General features: G+C 38.4%; 1 protein-coding gene across 10 annotated transcripts in view; it reads right to left on the bottom strand.

Moving 5' to 3' along the window:
- VPS54 (VPS54 subunit of GARP complex) overlaps positions 1-17,280 on the bottom strand; it is a 189,939-nt gene that overhangs the window by 157,579 nt on the left and 15,080 nt on the right. For all 10 annotated transcript variants that reach the window (XR_009248588.1, XM_058683940.1, XM_058683932.1 and 7 more), the window contains one exon: positions 12,308-12,583. The gene's annotated coding sequence lies outside the window, so the exon portion shown is untranslated. The remainder of the gene's footprint in view (positions 1-12,307; positions 12,584-17,280) is intronic.

Raw genomic sequence — 17,280 nt, 5'->3', positions numbered from 1 at the left:
TGTGTTTTTAATTTTTTAATGTTTATTTATTTTTTGAGAGAGAGAGAGAGAGAGAGACAGAGACAGAGCATGAGTAGGGGAGGGGCAGAGAGAGAGGGAGACACAGAATCTGAAACAGGCTCCAGGCTCTGAGCTGTCAGCACAGAGCATGATGCCGGGCTTGAACTCACGAACCATAAGATCGTGACCCGAGCTGAAGTAGAACACTTAACTGATCGAGCCACCCAGGTGCCCCATATAAACATATATTTAATGAATGAGATAGTAGGGATGGAGTTGCATTGATGTAACTGTGTCTTATCCAGATTCTCTTTGACCAACGTCTTATCTTTTCAAGGGCAAAAGATGCAATTCTTACGGCTTCATGGGCTAAGAATTGCTAATATTCAGACAACATACTATAGATATGTTCTAAAATCTTCATATGAATTAATTTTATAAATTTAATTATATTTTATTTTTTAATGTATATATGTTGTTATATATGTATGTATGTATTTAGAGCAGGAGAGAGGCAGAGAGAGAGGAGCAGAGGATCTGAAGCCGACAGCAGCAAGCAGGATGTGGGGCTTAAACTCACAAACCACTAGATCATGACTTGAGACAAAGTTGGATGCTTAATCAACTGAGCCACCTAACTGCCCCTATACATTTAATTATATTTTAATGCCAGAGGAGTCTTGCTATTTAGTGGAAGCATGTATAGGATCCTTTTGAAATGCTTAACTCCTCCTTATTTATTTTGTTTTGGTGTCAACACAAAGGGATAGTTTAATATATTTAAAATATTTATTTACACACAATAAAAGTCACTCTTTCGATGCATAGCATTATAAATTTTGACAAAAGCAGAGAGTCACATAATCAAGAGACAGAACAGTGCCATCATTCAGAAAATTCCCTCATGCTGTCCCTTTGTTATTCCATCCCCTTGCCCCAAATCCTTGGTAACCACCAATCTGTTCTCTGTTCCTATAGTTTTGCCTTTTCCAGAATGTCATCTAACAGACAGAAAATATAAAGAAAATCAGAAAATATAAAGCCTTTTGAGTCTGGCATCTTTCACTTAGCATAATGCATTTGAGATTCATCCATATTGTTGAGGTATCAATAGTTCACTTGTTTTGATTGCTGAGCTTCATTCCACGGTATAGAAGTATTACAGTTGAAGGAGATTTGGGTTGTTTCCAGGTTTGGGCTATTGTGAATAAACCTGTTATAAATACTCACGAACAGATTTTTGTGTGAACATATACTTTTATTTATCTTGGATAAATATCTAGCTAGGAGTGGGATTATGGTGGTCATATGGTAAGTGTGTAACTTCGTAAAAACTGCCAAACTGCATTCCAAAGTTGCTGCATTTGCATCCCCATTTATAATGTATAAGAATTGTTCTAGGGGCACCTAGGTGGCTTAGTCAGTTAAGCATCCGGCTTTGGCTCAGGTCATGATCTTATAGTTCATGGGTTCGAGCCCCGTGTCAGGCTCTGCGCTGACAGCTCAGAGCCTGAAAGCTGCTTCAGATTCTGTATCTCCCTCTCTCTGCCCCTCCCCCACTCGCACTCTGTCTCTTTCTCTCTCAAAAATAAACATTAAAAAAAAAAAGAAAAAAAAAAAAGAACTGCTCTAACTAGCATCCTAACCAGCACTAGGTAATGTAAGCTTTGTTTTTATTTTTATTTATGTTTATTTATTTATTTTGAGAGTGAGAGAGAAAGAGAGCATGAGTAGGGGAGGGGCAGAGAGAGAGAATCCCAAGCAGGCTCCACGCTGTCAGCACAGAGCCCACCGTAGGGCTTGAACTCATGAACCATGAAATCATGACCTGAGTCAAAATCAAGAGTTGGTCGCTTAACCAACTGAGCCACTCACGAGCATCTGTTTATTTTTAAATAAACTCTATACCCAACATGGGGCTCAAACTCATGACCCTGAGATCAAGAGTTGTATACTCTACTGACTGAACCAACCAGATGCCCCTACTATAAGTTTAGTTTTCAAAAGCCATTCTAGTGAGTGCGTAGTGGTATTTCACTGTAGTTTTAATTTGTATTTCCCTAATGACCAAAGATATTGTGTATCTTTGCATGTACTTATTTGCTATCTATATATCTTCTTTGGTAAAATATCTGTTGAAATGTTTTGTCCTTTTAAAAAATTGGCTTGTTTTGGGTGCCTGGTGGCTCAGCTGGTAAAGCATCTGACTTCAGCTCAGGTCATGATCTCACAGTTCGTGGGTTCGGGCCCTGTGTTGGGCTCTGTGCGGACAGCTCAGAGTCTGGAGCCTGCTTCAGATTCTGTGTCTCCTTCTCTCTCTCTGCCCCTCCTTTGTTTGTGCTCTGTCTCTCTCTCTTAAAAACAAATAAACATTAAAACTTGGCTTGTTTCTTATGATTTAGTTTAACTTAAATAATCTTAAAAATTACGTATTAATTTTGTAAAAAGAAGAAAATGAAAATCACTTATGAACCCACACTAAGAGATAACAATTTAAAATTTTTGGTATATGTATTTCCAGATGATTTATTTAATGTGGGTGTACATGTTACACACATGTAACCTGAATTTCCTTGATTGCACCAACCTAAATATACAAACAAATTCGGTATGTAGTAATAACGTCAATGTTACTCAAGTCCATTTCTATACTTTGCTCACAAAATGTTTAAGACAGGAGAATGGAGAATTCTTTAATGGAGAAACTAAATACCCTCAGAAAAAAATATTTTCACATACTGACATTTGGTAATCAGCCAGTAAAAAGGCTAGTGTACCAAATGATCAGCCACAGAAGCCCACCATTCGACCTGCCTCCTCATCCTGGCAAGGGCTTTCAATTTACTTTCTTAGTTGATTCTTCTCATGCACAAAAAGAACAGAGACCCAAGAATCACCAGAAAATTAAGAAAACTCCACAATGTCAGAGGTAACAAACAAACAAAAAAAGAACTCAGAGGAAACAGACATGATGTGAGACGTAGAAGAAAAAAACCTTTTTTAAAAAAGCATTTGAAAATGAAAAATATAAGGACACCTGGCTGGCTCAGTGGGTAGAGAGTGCAACTCTTGACCTTGGGGTTGTGAGTTCAAGCCCTGTATTGGGCATAGAGATTACCTAAAGAAAGAAAGAAAGAAAAGAAAATTAAAAATATAACCACTGAAATAAAAAAAATCCAAAAGAAGTTTAGGAGAACACTGAAGATACCTCCCAGAAAGTCAAACAAGAAGACAAAGAGATGGAAAATAAGGGGAAAATGTAAGAAACTTAACAAACATCAAGCAGAAATTCCATTTTTCATCCAGAGTTCCAGAGAGTATAGAACAAAAATGAAGGAGGAAAAAATTACAGACAAAATCCAAGAAAACTGATCTGATCTGAAGAACATGAATCTCTAGGTTGAAAGATACAGCCCAATGAATGAAAAAGACCTATTACATGGACATGATGAAATATCAGAGCACTGAGATTAAGGATCATTAAAGCTTCTAAAGGGGGGAAAATGATCGCATCAAAATGAAGGGGAAACAAACCATTAAAAAAAAGAAGAAGAAGGAGAAACAATAACTTTAGGGTTCTCAACAGGATCATTCCATTCTAGAAACATGATGGAATACTATCTTCAACATTCTGAAGTGAAATTGTGTTTTGCTAAGAATTTTATATCCAACCGCTAATACAGAGTGAAGGAGGAATAAAGACCTTTAAGAGATATAAGAGTCAGCTGAGAAAGAAGACAGAGTGCAGAAAATGGGAGAGCTGAGCTAGAGGATGAGAGATGAAGTCCTGGAGCCTCAAAGCCAAGGGCACAGCCAGTGCTGATTAGATAGATCAAGGGGACAGAGGGACAGATGGTGAGCATCATCACACTTGTGGTGAGCATAGCATAGACTTGTCAAATCACTCTGCTGTAACCTGATGTAACATTGTGCATTAACTATACTTTAATAAAATAAAAAAAAAAGAGGACAGGGATTTTTTTTTTGAAAAAAAAAAAAAAAAAGAACCAATAAATGGTTTCCTGGTTTTGTGTTTGTAGGTTTGAAAAAATATATTGCTAGCCATTTGACACTTGGAAGTCTTTATATTCATAATTATGTAAATATTGACTACTGAATTAATCACATTTTTACTTTAAGATGATTTTGCCAAAAAGTTTTGCTATGTGACATTTAAAGATTACGATAAAACCATAGTGGGAGGAGGTGGGAAAGAGCTAAATCCTCAACTATCATAACAGGATGTTTTCAGTTGATAAATCAAAAAATAGCTGAACAGTAAAGACCTAAATGAGAGATCTGAAACCATAAAAATCCTAGGAAAAAACAGCAGTAACTTCTCTGACATTAGCCATAGCAACATTTTACTAGACATGTCTCCTAAGGCAAGGGAAACAAAAGCAAAAATAAACTATTGGGACTACATCAAAATAAAAAGCTTTTGCACAGCAAAGGAAACCATCAACAAAACAAAAGGTAAACTTCTGAATGGGAGAAGATATTTGCAAGTGGCATATCCAATAAGGGGTTAATATCCAAAATATATAAAGAACTTATACAACTCAACACCAAAACACCACCACCACCAACAACAATAAGCAATACAATTAAAAAGTGGGCAGAGGACTTGAGCAGAAATTTTTCCAAAGAAGACATACAGATGGCCAACAGACACATGAAAAGATGTTCAACATCACTAGTCATTAGGGAAACACAAATCAAAACCACAATGAGATATCACCTCACACCTATCAGAATGACTAAAATAAAAAACACAAGAAAAAACAAGTGTTGGTGAGGATATAGAGAAAAAGGATATAGAGAGGATATAGAGAATATAGAGATATAGATATATATCTATATATATAGATAGAGATAGAGAGAGGATATAGAGATATAGGATATAGAGATAGAGATATAGAGGTATAGACAAAAAGGAATCCTCAGGCACTACAGGTGGGAATGTAAATAGGTACAGCCTCTGTTGAAAACTGTATAAAGTTTCCTCAAAACATTAAAACTAGAAATACTATATGATCCAATAATTCCACTATTGGGCATTTACCTGAAGGAAATAAAAACACTAACTTGAAAAGATATATTCACCCCTATATTTATTGTAGCAGTATTTACAATAGCCAACATATGGGAGCAACCTAAGTGTCCATTGAATAGATGAATAGATAAGGGAGATATGGTGTATATATATACACATACATACACACAATGGAACATTATGTAGCCTTAAGAAAGGATGAGATTGTGCCATTTGAGACAACATCGATGGACCTAGAGGGTATTATGTTAAGTGAAATAGGTCATATGAGAAAAACAAATACCATGTGACTTCACTCAAGTGGAATCTAAAACAACCAACAAACACATAAACAAACAAAAGCAGAATCAGACCTATAAATACAGAGAACAAACTCATGGTTACCAGAGGGGAGATGTGGAGGGGGTCAGACAAAATGGGTGAAGGGGAATAGGAGATACAGGCTCCCAGTTATGGAATGAAAAAGTAAAAGGAATAAAAGGCACAGCATAAGGAATATATCAATGATACTGTAATAGCGTTGTATGGTGACAGATAGCAGGGACACTTGTGAGCACAGCATAATGTATAAACTTGTTGGATCACTATGTTATACATCTGAAACTAAAGAAACATTGTGCATCAACTATCCTCCCCCCCCCCCAAAAAAAAGAAGGAAGGAAAGAAAAGGAAGGAAAGAAGAAATAGCTGAGCTAACAAATTATTTAAACACAAAGAGATCAATGATAGATAAAGTAGCTAGAGGTTGAAAGTGGTAGCCTCTCAAAAGCAGCATGGATACGAGATGGAGCAGAGGTCCCACTGCATCCTTATATGTGTTTTAAAATAATTAATTTTTTTAGTAGCATGTCCATATAGGACTTTGATGGGAAAAAATTAAGTAAGAAATGTTTACGTACATTCTTCAGGTAGAATTGGAATTGATGGCTTAATAAGCCTAACATTTTTTAGGTTTTTGCTATATACTGTAAAATTGTCTTCCAGAAGTTGTAATCACTTATATGGACACCATATGACAAGTATCCATTTCTCTACAACTTTGCCAAACTAAGTTATTTTTGAAAATCTTCGGGGCACCTGGGTGGCTCAGTCAGTTACGCGTCCAACTTTGGCTCAGGTCATGATCTTGCAGTTCGTGAGTTCGAGCCCCATGTCAGGCTCTGTGCTGACAGCTCAGAGCCTGGAGCCTGCTTCGGATTCTGTGTCTCCCTCTCTTTCTCTGCCCCTGCCCTACTTGCACTTTGTCTCTCTCTCTTTCAAAAATAAATAAACATAAAAAAATTAAAAAAAAATCTTTGCCAGTAGGTAGGAGAAAAAGAAAGTTTATCTCCTCCACCACACAAGTGTCTCCTCCTGACTCCCTATTTCTGTTACTATCCTTAGGAATTTTGGAGCCTTTTCTCCATAGTTAGTCAGTCATATAATTAACTAACTTTGATTCTACATAGACTCTTATAACTGTTGCCTCCTTTCCATGCCCACTCTTTTTAAGTTTATTTATTTATTTTGAGAGAGAGAGAGAGAGAGGATGCACACATGTGTGCATATGAGCAGGGGGAGGGGCAGAGAGAGAGAGAGAGAGAGGAGAGAGAAAGAGAGAAAGAGGATCCTAAGCAGGCTTCATGCTGTCATCACAACATGGAGCTTGATCTCATGAACTTTGAGATCATGACCTGAGCTGAAATCAAAGGTCGGAAGCTTAACCAACTGAACCACACAGGCACCCCTCTCTGCCCACTTAAAAAAATTTTTTTTTAGTTTCGGTTTTTATTTTAATTCCAGTTAGTTAACATACGGTGTTATATTAGTTTCAGGTGTACAAAATAGTGATTCAACACTTCCATATAACATCCGATGGTCATCATGACAAATCCATGCCTACTCTTACCACTTAAATGTTGCTTTTGCTTTCAGGAGAATTTTGATAGATACTTCCAAATTACCCTTTCATAATATTTTATATAAACTTAGATTTCCACCAATAGTGAAAAACAACTACTGTGTTCTCAAACTGTCGACATTTTGTATTAACAATCTCTTTGATCTTTATCAATCCAACAGGTGAAAAAAGATACCTCACTGTTATTTTGATTTGTATTATTTATTTATGTAGCTATAATGTATGATTTCTGCCTGCACCTCGGTTACTAGCATTAGGTCACATAGGGGCTCAATGCCAGGGGGCTAGCAAAGCCAGCATCTTATTTTACAGCCTTTACAATGGAAGGAAGGGGCTGGAATGGATGTGGAAGCCTCATCGTTTTTTCCCATTTATGACTTTGGGTTTTATGTTGTTCTCTACAGTAAGATTAAAATTTCACCCATGATTTTTAAAACCTTTTTATTATACAAACATTCAAATACACAAAAGGAGAGAAAATAGAATAATGTACTTTCATGTATCTATCCTACAGCTTAACAAATTATTAAATTCTATATTTTTGGGGCACCTGGTGGCTCAGTCGGTTGAGCGTCTGACTTCGGCTCAGGTCATGATCTCACAGTTCATGGGTTCAAGCCCCGCATCAGGCTCTGCACTGACAGCTCAGAGCCTAGAGCCTGCTTCAGATTCTGTGTCTCCTTCTCTCTCTGCCCCTCCCCTACTCACGCTTTGTCTCACTCTGTTTCTCAAAAATAAATAAATGTAAAAAAATTTTTTTTAAAAAATTCTATATTTTTGTTTCATCTATCCCATACCCAGTTATTTTTCTGAAGTTTTCTAAGGAAAAAAAAATCTCAGGTATCATATTATTTTACTCATGAATACTTTAGTTTCTTTAACAAGTAAGGATTTTTTTATTGATGTGTATCATACATGCCTTAAAATTCATTGCTCAACTAATTTTCACAAAATGAAAACGTGTAACTATATCTCATGTCAAAAAATAGAACATTGCAAATACTCCAGGAGTCCCTTTATGTCCTTTCCAGATTACTGCTGAAGGTGAAGAAAAGGTTTTCCTCTACCCTCTTAGGGTACCTGACTGGGTCTGAAAATTAAACTTACAAAGACAGGGGCGCCTGGGTGGCTCAGTCTGTTAAGCATCTGACTTGGGCTCAAGGCATGATCTCATGGTTTGTGAGTTAGAGCCCCATGTCAGGCTCTGTGCTGACAGCTCAGAGCCTGGAGCCTGCTTTGATTCTGTGTCTGCCCCTCTTTCTGCCTCTCCCCCGCTCACACTCTGTCTCTCAAAAATGAATAAACATTAAAAAAAAAAAAAAACTTATAAGGACAGATTAACAGGAGAAAAACATAAAAATTTATTTAATAGAAGTTTTACATGACTTATTGAAGCCTTCATAAGGAAGTAAAGACCCAAGGAAACAGAGCTATGTATTTTTATGCTGGGTTTGCTGAAGACTGGACAGTTATGGAGGACTATGATAGGTTAAGGAGTATGAAGTAATTACAGTGAACTGGGAGAAACTTAGCAAGGCCCATTTCTTAGAATTCTTCTTGGCATCTCCTTGTCTTCCTAGATAAGGATGAATCTTTCCTCCGGGTATAGGGAGGGCACTTGTCACATGAGTTTTATGACCTGTTTCAGTGGAGAAGGGGGAGTGATGAGGGGGAGGTCAGAGTGACCTTCCTGCTCTTTTTCTCGAATTCTTTCAGCTTTTAAAATATTCATTACGCCAAGATGCCACATTTCTGGGTAGTGTGTCCTAAATCCCACCACTACCCCACCCCCATAGTTAACCACTCTCAGCTTCATTTAATTTTGCCTGTTTTTGAACTTTATATACATAAAATTACATTGCAAACTTTATATATATAAATATATATTTATTTACATACAAATATATATATTTATATACAAATAAATAATAAATATCTATTCTATTGTTTGGTGTCTGGCTTACTTCACTTAACACTATGCTTCTAAGATTCAACCATGTCATGTATAGCAGCAGCAGTTCTCGTGACTACAGAGTATTTCATTGAGTTTTAGGGTTTTTGAAGAAAGAGTACAAGGCTCAGGGATACTGCCCTATAAACTATCAATTTTTATTCTCTTCTCATCCTTTCTCCTACCAAAGACTTTCTAGGGCTGTGAAGAATAGATAAAGATACATAGAACTGGAAGGATCGAGGAAATAATAAGCCTCTTAACAACAGAGATTTTATGAAGGTTGCTATGAGCTAACTTGAAAAAATAGTGCTGCTGAGTGGTGAGGAATGAACGCTCTCACATTCAGAGAGAGATGCCAATTCCTTCTGGGCACCATTCATATGGATGAGTTTGCTTTGTTGCCCTTCAGTTTTGGAATGCCTAATGGTTTGCCCTCCTCTTTGCATTCTTGACACACCGGAGGGGAAGGCAGGTGTGGTTGTGCATACATTCATTTGAATAGAGGAAGTAGTTGTTCAGTGACCTTGGAAAAGCCCAATGCTGATGTATTACAGCAGGTGGCAGCCTTTCCCCAGGAGAGGGAAGAGCCAGGCTTACCTAACCAAAACTGGTTTTGGTTTTATAGCTTTACTTTGATATAAGGGTCAGGTGATTTATCTAGAACCTGAAGTTAAGATTGGCCTTATAACAGGGAAGAGAAGCAGGGACCCTGAAACCTGGAAAATGAGTTATGGACTCACCTCTGGGTGAGCCATTGGCTCTGAGTTACTCAGTGGCTGCTCTCGGGGAGCCTAGTCAAGTTTTGACTCAACACCAAACAGGTGTGGTGGGTGAAGGGTGTCAGCCTGAGGCTCAGAGGTGACTATGAGCAAAAGTCCACAGGAAAGTACAGAATTGACACAACAACACAGAATCAGAACAGATCAAGAATTACCCTGTTGTGTACTGTGAGGGAGAAGTACTCCCTTTTCATTCCAGATCTGTAAAGCAGCTATTCATTCATTCATTCATTCATTCATTTTAAAGTAAGCTCTATGCTCAACATGGGGCTTGATAAAGCAGCCTTTTAAACTAAGCTGCCAAATGTTTTTTGAAAAGATTATTAAATTCTTCTCATGCAAGTTTACAAAATGCTGTGGAAAGCCAGACTTAGTGGAGAAGCTTGACATTGTGAACATATCCAGTTTGTTTTTACATTATTAATGGTGGGAGTATAATTTATCATTTATCAAGAACACACTATGTAGAAAATGACGTTATTCAAAATTTAATATGACTGTGGAGACATTCACTAGAGTCCCTACAGATGGATTTGCTTTGTGCCTAAAGGCAATTGAAGTGATTAGACAGGAGTAGGAACAGAGAGAAACAGGAGGCTAGGGTGGCTATTTAAATTAAAGTTAAATAAAATTAAAACTAAAAATTCAACCCTCAGTTGCACTAGCCACATTTCAAGAGCTCAATGGCTACATTTGGCTAATGGCTGCTATAATGGACAGCACAGATTATGGAGCATTTCTGTGATCATAGAAAGTTCTATTGAATAGCACCAGAGTATAGTAAAAAACCAGGGTGCTGCCAAAAGAAATGTGGGTGGTTAAAAACAAGTCCTCCCTGCAATACTAAGGATTGTAATAATGATTCCTAAGTGTGGCAGGAATTTCACATAGAGTATTTCATATAATCCTCATGGCAATCCACAACTACAACAATAATGCTGTCGACATTTGTTGAAACCTTACAGCAGGCCAGGCAGTAAGACCACTGTAAGCTCATTGGTCTTTACAAGAACCCAGTGAGGTTGGTACTATTACTGTCCCTGTTTAACAGATGAAGAAATTGTGGCAAAGGGGCTTCATAACTCATCTACCATTACCTGGCTTGTAAGGAATAGCTGGGATTTAAACTCAAGTTTTTCTGGCTTTTAATAATTAGAAAGAAGGCATGGAAAATACCAAACGAACTCCATATGTGAGTAAAATTTGTCTTTAAGCCATTTTCTCCTAAGGCAGGCCCAACTCTTGGATTCTGTCACATAATTGTCTTTCTGGCTGAAGAAGGCTTTATGCCAGTTCTGATAGAGAAACAATGATCCCCTGTTAGCCAGGATATGAGCCATTTCCTTCCCTCTAGTGCGGAATCTGCTGTCTGCACAAAGGAAGCTGGTTTCTCAGAAGCTCACCTTTGTAGAAACAAGTCTATTTGGGTAAAAATTTTAAAATATTCTTATTTAAGACAAAAATGAATATGAGCAGTATATACGGGAAAATGCTATTTTCTATAGGTGATGAGATTATGAAAAATTGTTGTCTCTTTTTGTTCAGCTGTATTTTGCAACTTTTCTACATGAATATGTGTGATAAAATTTAAAAAACCAGGGGTGCCTGGGTGGCTCAGTCGGTTAAGCATCCAACTCTTGATTTTGGCTCAGGTCATGATCTCACCATTTGTGAGTTTGAGCCCCTTGTTGAGCCACTCGTTGGGCTCTGCACTGACAGTGTGGAGCCTGCTTGGGATTCTCTGCCTCTCTCTCTGTCCCTCCCCTGCTCGATATCTCTCTCTCAAAATAAATAACTAAACATTTTTTAAAAAGAAAAAGAAAGGGCGCCTGGGTGGCTCAGTCGGTTAAGCGTCTGACTTCAGCTCAGGTCACAATCTCACAGTCCGTGAGTTCGAGCCCCGCGTCGGGCTCTGGGCTGATGGCTCAGAGCCTGGAGCCTGCTTCCGATTCTGTCTCCCTCTCTCTCTGCCCCTCCCCCGTTCATGCTCTGTCTCTCTCTGTCTCAAAAATAAATAAACGTTAAAAAAAAAATTAAAAAAAAAAAAGAAAAAGAAAATTACAGGGCGCCTGTGTGGCTCAGTATGTTAAGAGTCTGTGTGGCTCAGTATGTTAAGAGGTCATGATCTCACGGTTCGTCAGTCTGAGCCCCATGTTGAGCTCTGTGCTGACAGCTCAGAGTCTCGAGCCTGCTTCAGATTCTGTGTGTGTGTCTCTCTCTGTCACTCCCCTGCTCTCTCTCTCTCTCTCTCTCAAAAATAAATATTTAAAAAAAATTAAAAAACCAAAAGCCCAGATAGTAGCTTTTGAACAATCAAAGTCAGATACCGTATTGTAAAAATTGTTAATTGATTAACAGTATTTTAGGCTTTTTTTTTTTTTTTAAGTAATCTCTCCACTCAACGTGGGGCTCTAACTTATAACCCTGAGATCAAGAGTCACATGCTCTACCGACTGAGCTAGCCAGGTGCCCCATTAGACTTTTGATAATATTGCAAATACTTTAATACTAATAGGCAATAAAAACCTTTTAATTGAATGCTAAATAATAATAGCAGAGGAAGTGTGGGATTTAATTATAGGGTTGAAAAGGATACTCAACAATGTACAGGTACTCACAATTTCTCTGCAGATGGGGACTTGTTTTGTATTCCATGGCCCTGTAGATGGCTGCCTTCTGTCATTCAGATCAAGATGAAGCAATAGTCTGGTCAATAAAACAAGAGAAGTCTTGGGGCATCTGGGTGGTTCAATCGGCTGAGCGTCTGATTCTTGATTTCAGCTCAGGTCACCATCCCAGTGTTGTGGGATCAACCCACATTGGGGTCCACACTGAGTGTGGAGCCTGCTTAAGATTCTCTCTCTCCCTCTACTCCTCTCCTTCACTCAGTCTCTCTAAAATAAAACAAATAAATCATTAAAAAAAACAAAAACAAAGTCCATAAATCACACTATCACTTTTATCAACCATTAGCACTAAATGGTCTCTAAAAATGAATGAGCTTGCTGTGAGAAAGAATGAGAAAGGGAACCTTTTTAAGCTATGGTACAGATGTTTGTCCTTCCCAGGTGAGACTCCTTACATCAAACCATTGTTACTGAGTATGTTGCAATGGAGTCAGAAATTAAATAAATAAAGAGGCTGAAAAGAGGTCATTAATTGCTAAGGTTCCTTTCTTCTACAAAGTTCTAAGAATCTGTGATAATTGTACTTTAGTAGTAGATCTTCATATACTTTAAAAAAGTTATATTCTTTCACATGTATACACATTTTAAAGTTAATTTTCTTTAATTACACTTGGTGTGCTGCTAAAGGCTATCTTGATATGCTCTTAGTTAAACCTGCAGGTGAGTCCACTGTGTAACGATAGCCAAATGAAATGGTAGCCAAAAATGTTGTCAAGTGTCTAAGTGTCCTGATTGAATACATTTTATAGAATTATTCCCTCTAATGGCAAATAAAGGAATTTTTAAGTACAAACGATAACTCAGAGGCAGGATCAAGTGATGATGTAGCACCCAAGAATAAAGAATTCACCCCTCTTTCCCTCACTTCCCCATCTCTCAGGTGTCCATTGGCAAGCAGACCCTGCTAACTTTAGAGTGTAATTTAAGATAGGTGGCTACAGTTTTAAAGCTAACAAAAACCAAAAGGCATGTGAATTCCCAGCAATCAGCTGTCTAGGGAGACAGTTGAAAATGAGAAAGAATAAACTGAAAAAGGTCAATAGATTCATTCCGCAGGTGGTGTATGCAGTCCTTCTCAGAAACAGGGAAATACTTGGCTTGTTGGCTCTCATTCCCTTCAGGACAGATCTGACAGCTTAAAAAGGATGAGCCCTGGAATCAAACCAGGCTCCTTCGTGTTTCCTGTTTGACTGAAGGGATTTTGAAGCAAACAGAATCCTGAGATCAATTCACTTAAAACGTTTATATATACACACACATATAGGTATGTATATGCATTTTACAGTGCTTGCTGGGGCCAAATAATCTACCTTTGCCAACTGAATTGCTTTTGCAGATGTCTTGAAGCTACTTGTCTCTTCTATTCTGTTTTTCAGAGTTAAATAATATCTCAAATAATTTTTCTATTTGCTGAATGAAAATAACCAAGCTAGGGTCACTGATCTGATCCTACAACATGTTTATTATGGGTCTCACACTGTATTTTTAGTTTCATAAATAAAGCTGCATTTAGGCTTTGGTTTATAGAATTCAGTTTACAGGTGTATCCTCCACACCATTCTCACCCACTGGCTTTTCATGGATGTGTGCTTTGCTCAAATGTCCCCTGAGACCTGGAAGGACTGGATAGATGGACGAGTTACTCACATAGCTGTTTACATGCATTACCTAAAAAAGCAAACATCACGTCTCATTTGTGGAATGAAAAAACTTCAAGAATTGTAGGATTCAGGTCCTTCTTTTTTTTTTCCTTTTGGACTTTAAGTGCAAAATTTTGAGTTAATTGCCCTCTGCAGTTCATGGTACACAACCATCCATGTGAGGCCTTTTCTTGTTTTATTTTATTATTTTATTTTATTTTATTTTTTAAGATTTTGTATTAATTTTGAGAGAGAGAGTGTGTGTGTGTGTGAGGGAGGGTCAGAGAGAGAAGGTGAGAGAGAATCCCAAGCAGGTCCACGCTGTCAGTGCAGAACCTGAGGCGGGGCTCAAACCCACAAACTGTGAGATGATGACCTGAGCCAAAATCAAGAGTCGAATGCTTATCTGACTGAGCCACCTAGGTGCCCCTTTCTTATTTTATTTTTTCATTTCCCCACTTCATCTCCAGTGTCAGCAGCCACTCTAATGTATTTAACATGTGCCTGGATATCCATGTATCCCCGAGTTGAATTTTATCATGTTGTTTCATGAACGTATGTGTTTTCAATCTGTATTGTTTGACGGCTCTTACTGTTTATTGCTTTTTCACACAATGCTGTTTTCAAGTCTCTTCATGTTCCTTTATGCACATCTAGCTTATTTCTTTGAACTGCTGCATAAGGTTCCATAGTATGTGTCCAATACTTTTACCATATCCATTCTTCTAGTGATAGATCCCCAGACTGCCTCCAGTACCACAAACAACCTGTGATAAACACCTTCATACACGTCTCCTTGCGAACCGTGTGAAGAAGGATTCCTGAGACATCCACTGCATGTGTGTGTGTATGAGAGAGTACATGTGCACACAGAATCTCGGATCTAATGAGTCATGCCAGCAGCACATGAGGATTCTTGCTTCTCCACATCTTTGCTAAGACTGCCAATTCATTGCCACCTTTTAATTTTACAAATCTATCAGGTGTGAGTAATTAGCCTTTTCTTTTCTTTTTTTCTTTTCTTTTCAGAGAGAAAGAGCCTGCGAGCCGGGCAGAGGGAAAGGGAGAGAGAGAATCCCAAGCAGGCTACGCACTGTCAATGCAGAGCCTGACTCAAGGCCTGATCTCACAAACCCGTGAGATCATGACCTGAGTGGAAATCATGAGTCAGATGCTTAACCGACTAAACCACTCAGGAGGCCCCAGTAATTAGTCTTAATATGCAAATTTCTCTGTTTACATGTGACAGTGAACTTCTCTTCAACCCTTCTTAGTCATTTGGCTTTCCACTTCTGAGAACTGGTTATTCATATGCTCTGTTGATGTTTTGACAAAATTCTTTGCTTGACCAAACTTCTCAGTCTCCTAAACCTTCTCTGAGGGATATGTACACTTCCTTGTAAAATCTAGTTTTAGCAAGAACCACCACCACCCTCCCCCCGATATCTGATCATCCTTGATATCTGATCAGGTTCCTCATCCTCCTCTGCCCCCACGTGGTGTCTGGTCACCCTGGCCTGCCTTCAGCAAGAATCCTATGAGATGGATTTAGCCAGATGCCTTCTTACCCCTGATGTTTCCTCCTAGTGATTTTCCATTCACCGACCCCTCCCACCCCCAACTTGCCCACGTTGTATTCTGAGTTGACCCCAATCCCCTCTACTGTAAAACCCCATAGCAGTGGTTCTGAATAAAGTCTGCCTCACCGTCTTTAACAAGTGTCACTGAGTATTTTTTTTAAGTTTCTTATTTTTTGAAAGTTTATTTATTTTGAGAGAGAGAGAATGCGTGAGGAGGGAAGGGGGAGAGGGAGAGGGAGAGAGAGAGAATCCTAAGCAGGCTCCACGCTGTCCGCACAGAGCCCAACATGGGGCATGAACCCATGAACCGTGGGATCATGACCTGAGCTGAAACCAAGAGTCTGACGCTCAACCAACTGAGCCACACAGGCACCTCTTTAATAGTTTCTAGTGGGTGCTTTATTTGATTTCCTGGAACTCCTTATAAATGCTAGTTCTTAAAAAGTTTTTATTTAAATTCCAGTTGGTTAACATACAGTGTTATATCAGTTTCAGGTGTACAATATAGTGATTCAACACTTCCATGCATCTTCACCCTGTGCTCATCACAGTAAGTGTACTCCTTAATCCCCATCACCTATTTCCCCACCAACCTCCCCTCTGGTAACCATCAGTTTGTTCTCCATAGTTAAGAGTCTGTTTCTTAGTTTGCCTCTCTCTCTCTTTTTTCCCCTTTGCTCATTTGTTTTCTTAAATTCCACATATGAGTGATATCATATATGTGCTAGGTTTTAATTTTTTATTGGTTTGAAATATCTTCTAAATATTTTCTTTCCATTTGTCCTCTGTCTGCATAAGTTTGCCTATAATAGCCTTCACTGAACAGAAATCCTTCATTTTGGTGTGGTCAAATCTGCCAAAATTTTGTGTTATGGCTTGTGCTTCTTTTGGTCTGATTTATAAAGTTCTTCCCCATCCCAAAGTCTCAAGTATACTCTACATGTTCTTCTATTAGCATTATCATTTTATAGCTTTCTATGAGGTCACAAAGTACTGAAGAATGTGTTATTGTTATACAGTACCCCTTATATTGGGTAACACAGTGCTGGCCACATGATAGGAGCTTAACAAAGAAAGAAAAGATTCTTTTTCCATCCCAAGTCCTGCTTCTCTGGTGGTTAACTGAATGATTACTCTGGTGCAGAATGTTTGGTGGCTGAACTGGCTAGACAGTCCTTTCTGCTCTGGACATCAGTGAGTCAACCGCATGCCCTCTGTCTCCCTTGTCCCAGCCACCATCACCTCATGCCTGGACTTCTGTAGTAGTCTCCTAACTGGCCTCCTTTCTCTGGGATTTTTCCTATCCATTCTCAAACTTCTTGTCAGAGTGGCAGAGCTTAGAACAGTGCTGGTACAAAGTAAGTACCCAGTGAATGTTGGCTATCATTATCATCATCATCATCACATGATGACACTTAATAAAATAGTTACAAGTGAGAAACGTGGTCAGTACGATAGTATGTATCGTACTACTTAAATGCTATTGCTTCAACCCTAGTTTTTATCAGTCTTTTGCTTCACTAAGTTTAGACTAACAGAGTCTCTTTGGTCATTCAGCATCCATTATGGTCCCAAGATCATCATCCTGAACATATATTCCTACCGTACAAGATATGAATAGCTGCAGATTAATCTCTACAGGTTCTTGAAAATGTCTTAAAAATTTTTTAACTCTGATTTTAGC

This window comes from Neofelis nebulosa, chromosome 9 (genome assembly GCF_028018385.1).
Source record: "Neofelis nebulosa isolate mNeoNeb1 chromosome 9, mNeoNeb1.pri, whole genome shotgun sequence".
Lineage (NCBI taxonomy): Eukaryota > Metazoa > Chordata > Mammalia > Carnivora > Felidae > Neofelis > Neofelis nebulosa.
This window is presented reverse-complemented; position numbering and strand designations above follow the sequence as displayed.